The sequence below is a fragment of the Nomia melanderi genome, chromosome 3 (genome assembly GCF_051020985.1).
Source record: "Nomia melanderi isolate GNS246 chromosome 3, iyNomMela1, whole genome shotgun sequence".
Classification (NCBI taxonomy): domain Eukaryota; kingdom Metazoa; phylum Arthropoda; class Insecta; order Hymenoptera; family Halictidae; genus Nomia; species Nomia melanderi.
In genome coordinates, this window is record NC_135001.1 from 4,820,148 (window position 1) to 4,828,190 (window position 8,043).

General features: G+C 39.6%; 1 protein-coding gene across 6 annotated transcripts in view; it reads right to left on the reverse strand.

The window, feature by feature from the left end:
• Acsl (Acyl-CoA synthetase long-chain) overlaps nt 1-8,043 on the reverse strand; it is a 29,188-nt gene extending 21,145 nt beyond the window's left edge. For 2 of the 6 annotated variants that reach the window (XM_031990377.2, XM_031990361.2), the window contains exon 1: nt 7,763-8,043. The gene's annotated coding sequence lies outside the window, so the exon portion shown is untranslated. Of the gene's footprint in view, nt 1-6,566; nt 7,658-7,762 lie in introns of those variants that run through there. The other 4 variants (XM_031990387.2, XM_031990355.2, XM_031990369.2 and 1 more) reach the window with 2 other exon arrangements.

Here is an 8,043-nt window from a genome sequence, read left to right on the forward strand (position 1 = left end):
GAGGCTAAAATTAGTATTTCCGAAAGCTTCCGTATTTTTTTGCTGTCTAGCGTGCGAAGGTTGGGAGAAACCGGTCACCGTGATGTCTATTCGAACGAACCAGTTATGCGAAAGAGATAACAGCCAGATTACCTGTGACATTTCAATAAGATTATCTTATCATCGTTTACGTGGCATTCTGCTATCTCTTTCATCATTGCCTGCCGGCGCCATTGTAATTCTGGTATTTCAACATCTGAGATAAAAATGTCAGCTCGTGCTTACGAAATGTGAAAATTCTCTGATCGATACCTCGTTAAAAGCGAATCTCACACGACAATTTTAACAATCAAAATTACATAAGATCAAACGAGGATCAAGTAAAATTCTATCAACTTTCGATTCAACGAAATGTCTATGCAACGAGAGAAATGTGTATCGTAAAACAAATGTTCCACGAAAATGATCGTCATCGGCGCCCATGACCGTCGCAATACGTTCAAGTTCCTGGTTTCCTAGTTTCCATGATGTTGGCCGGCTTCTAAGCCGTTTACGTCAAGGCTAGGCTCTGATCATTCGAGTAGAACACTACGTATCGGGTCACAACCCCATTTGCCGCTTCAAGGCAGAAAATATTGACCGCTCAAGGTCACTGTGGCTGCCATCCCCTTGCTAAGCCACTTTTTCCGCAGACAAGTCGCGCGTCTCTTTCATGCGCGCAGGTACCGCGCGTTACAGCCGACGAGAAACAGGTTTGACCGTGCGCGTTCCTTTCGCGAATTCAATGTTAAGGATTATCGGCCTCGATCCGCGGTCATTTACGTAATTTCAATGGCGATTACACGTCCTCGAGCTGATAAGTGGACGCTTGGAGAAACCAGGGGCGAAATCACCGCTAAGAAATCTCTCGGTCGAGTCGGTACGTCCGTTACTTTCGCTCTCCATTGAAACTGTACGCTGCGTAATGGCGAGTTCCAGATAACGGAATACGCAGTATGTTGACTAAGGATATTTACACACTAATTGACACTTCTTTATCGCGATACGAACGCTGTGACTCAGCTGGTCTTCGATTCGTCACGAGAGGACTGGAATAGTTAATCATATGTAAGTAAGACACGCGTTTAGAGGTCTTCGTATTTGCAATTCTCAGTCTTTGACTTTGAACGTCAGACGTTATGTTCAAAGCGAAACCCTTATTTTGAGTGAATTTAAGCGAGAAGTTGCCAAATCGCTGGTAGTCTACGATAAGAAATTCTCTCTGTATTACTCTGAAAGTTGTTTTGAAATGAGCAAATGAATAACAATTCGATTGAATAATGTACGAAGAATATATGCAATATAGAGACCTACCAAAAATTAATAGGTCATTAAGCTAATGCCAGGTGTTAGTCCGATCGCGCAAGAAAACCGCGGGAACTTTTTCGGTCACTTAATGCTTGAAACCCTTAGACCACTATAAATAAGGGCGTAGCGGTTAGGAAAGAGTATAGCTGAGTGTTGAGGGTAACCTGACGCGAAGACGGTGCTCTTGAAAATCAAGTGACCGTTCAAGGTCGCTGACCTGTTCAAAGTATAGCAGTGAGCGAGCCGGTCACTGAAAGTTTCCGATACGACCTACGAAACCGATAATTGCATACCTATACAGGTCGCCATATTGCCTTCGTGCCGAAATGGGGTTGAGTTGCCTAATACGAGACAGCAGTTTATCCTTCTTACGGAACCCCCGAGTATCGTAATCCGTAATGTTTATAATCATGTTACAAGAATCCATTGTTTCGTCATTTAAGTGTCCTGGGTTAAGAAAAAATTGTCCTGAACAATGGAAAGTAATTGTGCGAAAAATTATGACGCAGAATGCTTGTGTCGTGTAGGTCTTCAAACATGCACGGTGAGCAATGTGTACAAAACGCTATCGCTGGGCTCGTAAAATCCATTTTGAAAAGATTTCATATGGCCAATATATAAAATATAGTGTATGGAATTTTGTTTGAGGTATTCTTCGTCGACAATTACGATTGTCTCAAGAAATATGGTTAATATATAAAAAAGAGTATCGAATTTTGTTTGAGGTATTCTTTTCCGACAATTATGATTGTTTCAAGAAATATGGCCAATATGTACTAGATTTACGGAACAAGTCAATTTGACTCATATTGAATTTTCTAAACATTATTTGGTAAATGTTAAGGTCGATTTTGATTGATTCAATTACGTGATTACGGTTCCTAATAATACACTTTTAAGCATTTGATTCCCTAGTTCTAAACGGACGAAACATCAATCTTTCTGAGAACAATAAAATAAACTATACAATAAATGTCCGTACATCTAGCGATAAAAAAGAGTGTATCGAATTCTGTTTGAGGTATCCTTCGTGGACAATTACGATTGTCTCAAGAAACGGCTCTCATATTAGGCAACTTGATTCTATGGCACGTGGACCGGTTATTCGCAAGCAATAGTGTGGGTGTGCAAAAAGCTATGACCGTAGCACGTGAACAGCTCCGCGAAGCCCGGAGATAACGAGTTTCACGGCATTGAACATCGGACCCTGCATAACTCGTGTTACGCTTAAGTTGCGCCAAGGTGAACACTGAATCCGCGTGCGTGTATACCAAACTCCACTCGTAGCAGCCGGCGTGCTCGCGCGCGCGTTCACCAGGCGTCCCGACAACACACGTTTTGTTTACAGTGCACTCTTCTATCGGAACCAATCGGTACGGAACATTGCCTAAGTTCATGCACGTCGCCGTGTTCCACGACGAGTAACTTGTCACGTAAACAGAGATACATGAAGTTCCCGTGACATAGACGAGGAGCAGCGACAGTGACAGCATACAAGAGGAGGAACGAACAAACGAACGCGATAAGCGGAATCGTCGGAATTTCAACAGCGAAGTTATTCCGTGATTCCGGACGGCTCGGTGGAGAATCTTTTTATGCTTCGTCCACTTGACCTGGAAACACCGAACGTGGCTACGCAGTCGAATCGAGATGTGGAACCATTTTATACATTGCGGGCATTTTCAAAATTTATTGGCTTCTGCCTTGTACGCTGCTCAGGTAATCGAGGCGAGATGTTTTATTAACCCTTTGCGCTCGAGAGTTCATTTAACAATGAGAGTCAGTTCATTTAACACTGGAACTACGGTATCACTGAAAATGACTGGTTTCGATTACGTTTTGTATCGCAATTATTGGAATCTTCAAAGCATTGAATTATTGAAGTGATCTTGAAAATAAACAGTTTCAATTAAATACTATAATGAATGTCTGCAGAAACTGGAAATAATGTATTGTTACAATGTTTATAGGGATTACATATTAACCCCTGCACTCGAGAGGTGACTCTCAGTCACCATTAGATTCGATATAAGTTAATGTTATATATAACACTTTGTAATTAAGTTTTGTATAATGCATCGATATGTGAGATGTTTATATAAGATAGCTTTGTTTCTTAATTTACTATGTTTCCTCATTAGTTCGTTTCAAATAATGTCGTCTATGTCTCACCGGGAAGTGTCGAATGTTTCTAGTAAGACTTCCGAGTGCAAAGGGTTAATAATGAAATTTCAAATTCGTGTTTAAATTTCCAGTTAAAGGGAAATTGTAATTGCAAAATGCTAAATTTATTTTTATGTTGACAAAAAGTATGAAACTTTATGAAGAATATAAATTTACTTTTGGGGTAAATCGACTTGAATGGTGGACAGTGAAAGTTAACGTTGAAAAATTGATTACATAGAATTAGAGAGGTAAATATTATTAAAAAATATTTTTACGAGAAATAAGAAGTAAAACGTTTCCAAAAATGTTGTTGTATATATGGTAATAAATATAATATATATATACATATATATATAAATATAATATATATATATATATATATATATATATATATATATATATATATACGCACATCTACAAGAGGCATGGTGAAGTCACGTTTGCCCGATAACGACCTATAAACGATGGTCGAGATCATGCGTTCATGACAACGGCCGTCAAAGCGAGTAACTAGATTGCACGTTCGTGCAAAGTTATTGGTAAAAGAGCACGGGCCACCGAAAGGGAGCATCGATCTGTCACGGAGTAAGATTTCGTGCTACATTCTCATTACTAATAGATTAGACGTTCCAGCATGGAACCAACGTGTACTACCATACCTTTTGTTTTCATCTGTACTGCTATACTTGGATTACATTACAATTGTAGTCACCGACACGATTCAATTTAGTGTCGAATATTATTCGGACCAAGTTTTAATTTGAAGAACAGACTATCAACAGAGTCAATCATTAATTTTCTATTTATAACTGCAGCCGTGACTCCAGCACCGAAAAACAACACACGTTATCGCATTAAACGTTACGTTCTTATTAATCTTAGCCTTATCCAGCAACATATTTACTTAAAATACGAATCGTTTAACACGTTGAATGCCATGGGGATCACCGGTGATCCCCGCCTAAATTCAAGTGCTGCAATATCCTCGATGGAACGATAATTATTTGAAAACATTCCTATATTGTAAATAACGCTACCTGATGCTGTGATATTCAGCAAAAGAATCCTGCGATAATAACAACGCAATTCAATGAAATAATTTAATATTGTATCTTTTTTATTTTGCCATATTCCGCACCTTAAAATCGTGCGGTATTCAACGCGTTAATCTGTTAATTGTGGAATTTAATTTGAAAAATCCTTCATTATGCGAGCAATTAAATCAAACAAAGTGTATACTAGTGAAAGTCAGGGCAAATGCACTTATATTCTAACGATAAACTAATACAAAATAAAAAGGAATTACACGTTCATCTGAGAAAATACATAATTTATTGTTGAAGAAATTAGTGCCATTTTGCGTTTTAAGATTATGTGTATACTCGTCAAAAATAGTTAACTGATTAAAAACGCATTGAGACTGAGGCCATCTATCAAAAATACTATGAATACGTCTATACCTTTATATAACAAAGCATGCCCACGCACTTGACTCTTATGTATAATAATAAACTCTGCGGAAGGAAATAGTTAATTATAAATGTGACGTTTAAGGGGCATTCCCATTTGAAGGATCAAAATATAACCCCGAAACTATAAACGTCCCACCTAAAATCCCTCGCTCAATAAACATCAATTAAGACCTTATTAAAATTTCAAACTTGGCTTTCAACGGATACCGCATTGGAAACGATCAATTTACATCGTACAAGCACAACTTAACCTTTCTTACCTATTTCCATCGTAAAAAGTCTATTAACTACAATTTAAAACCTTCCATTAACACGTTCGCTACCAGAGTTACATATTTATGACGGCCGTAATCCTGTATTTTACATAATGAAAATGAAATTAATCTTATAGATATTGTTATTAGAAATTATAAACTACGAATTATATTTAGAGACTCAATGACTCGTTTCAGTTTCATTTTTCTTTACATAATGAAAATGAAATTAATCCTACGGATATTGTTATTAGAAATTATAAACTATGAATTATATTTAGAAACTCACTGACTTGTTTCAGTTTCATTTTTCTAATATTTTGTTTAGATTTATTGGATTGAAGAAAATATTATAATCGGGAATACAGTCACCGAAATAAGCGTTGGTAGTGAACGCGTTAAGCACTCGATTGAAACAAACTGAATCCGCCAAAAAGAGTCGAGACACGCATGGTTCAGTCAACGATAAAAATTCCCCTTTTACCTGTAAACGCCACCTATGAAACTACATCTGGACATAAACACTAGATTTACGGAACTAGTCAATTTGACCCATATTGAATTTTATAAACATTATTTACTAAAACTTTCGATCGATTTTCATTGATGCAATTACGCAAATATATATTCTAATTGTCTACTTTTAAACTTTGAATCTCTAAAATCTAAATCAACGAATATCAATATTTCAAAGAATTATAAAACAAACTCTATAATACATATCCGTGAGTCTAGTGTTAAGGGTGTACTTGAAACGAGACAACAAGATTTTATTCTTAGTCCGAATCACGTGTAGCACGCGTTGCACGTATGTCGGCGCCGCAGTGAACACCGATCGGTTGTGCTTGGCAAAGAAACATTTAAACTATTCGAAATTACTCGAGGCGCGTACACGCATACACAATATAGCTGCTCGCATAATCCGTTCATTCATCGGTAACGTTCGGTGATCACTAGCGTACTATTCGACCGTGAATTCAGTAACCAAGAGATCGATCAAACTCCACGACCAGAGAATACTAGCAGGATTACCAAGTCGAAATAAATGTGAATGATCACTAGCAACTACCAACAGCTGCACCTTGCGAGCGGTACCATCCCGGAAGTTCGAATCGGAACTGCTTGAAAATTGCTGCTAGCGAATTACTAGCGAGTACGTTACGCCACTTGTTTGAAAACTGACGGAATATAACAATCGGTCTGTCTAGCAAAGCTATACGAAAATATATTTAGCAGTCGACGAAATGTTTACAGTAGCTTGTGGCAAATATACATTTCCCGAATTCTCGAATGGTTATTGGTGGTAAATGTGTACACACGAGAAAACATACTAAGGTCGTTTGCTTACCTTTGATACACAAGCAACGTGTGTCCCAGACGTTTTCGTCTGTTCCTCTTAACGAGTTCGACGATTCCCGTCGACTAACAGTCAGTTTTTCCCACCGCGGACAGGAGAGGAAATTATCACTATACGCGATCCAAGGGTCAAGAATGGTGTGAGCGTATGTGGATATGTGGTACTATCTGCCGGTGCGTGTGTGCACATAAAAGAACGAGGGACGAGGAAAGAACACGAGGGACGACCGATCACGGCGTGACGTGCCCCGCAGCGGTCGACGAACGACTGAATTCGTATCGTGGGATAACATGGCCAATTATGTGGCTTTTTACATTTCCTAACGATCTTTGATCTTTGACCTTCGTTACGCCGAGCGAATCCCGATTCCCGGAGCCGATATATTGCCCAACGGCCGCCGTAGGTAAATTCGATGGTACATGTGATCATAGGCCAGCTGTTCAAGCGTTGCCGATTACAGCAACATTTTTATCAGTGTATTAGACGTCGAGTACGAGATCAATTTTACCAACGTTCCTCCCTCCCTCCCAGCCGCCCCTGACAGACTTCGCGAGATTATGAAACCGGATAATCATTTCAAACATGCACCGCTTTATCGAACGTGTTTGCGTTGTTCTTACACTTGAGCCAACGGTTTATCGATCGCGTAGATCGAACCTCTCCAGATCTTCCTTAACCAACGAAACTACCGCCGGACGAAACTACCGCCGGTGACTTACACGGGTGTGTGCGATAAGATAAAAGAGGATCAAACACCACGTGCTTCTGTAACTATGAACTGGATGGATTCCACTGGTTCTACACTTTCGGCGGTACGATCTAAAAAAACACGCACACGAGAGATCGGCTCAGTATTCGCGCGAATAAACCGCGAATGATAGCGTTTCCTCTTTGCGCGTACCACTGTTTTTCGTACACATGTCAAACTCTTAACCTATCACAAGTGAGACTGTCGCGGGTGCTGCGTATATTTCAGAGAAACTGAACATGTCGTACTACCACACGCACTAACGCCAGCGCAGAACCCCGACCACTCTATACATGCTCGATTCAGTAGCGGCCATCTTGGCTGTCCGTGTGAGCTTGGAAATGACCGAATCGATGATGGAATTACGATGAAATCTGAGACGGGAATTGGACGAAATGCTGTTGCACAACTCCTTGGAGGATCACGGGGTATATCTTACCGAGAGAATTGATTTTAGCTTTTATGCGTCCATGGGAAACGTTGCTTTAACTTGAACACGAATTTCACTTTGAAATCTCCCGCCACTTTTCGATGCAGTTGACAGGACACAGTTCAACATTGGATCCGTGAGATTCTTGCATTACCGGTTAACACGACGCGAAACGATACGAAAGTTATTATAAATTGTTTAATCGTGCGTGAACAACGTGGGAATTTGATGCAAATCAATTTGCATGCGAATGTAAGGACCTGAGGATTTGACCTGCAAAACCGCGACGG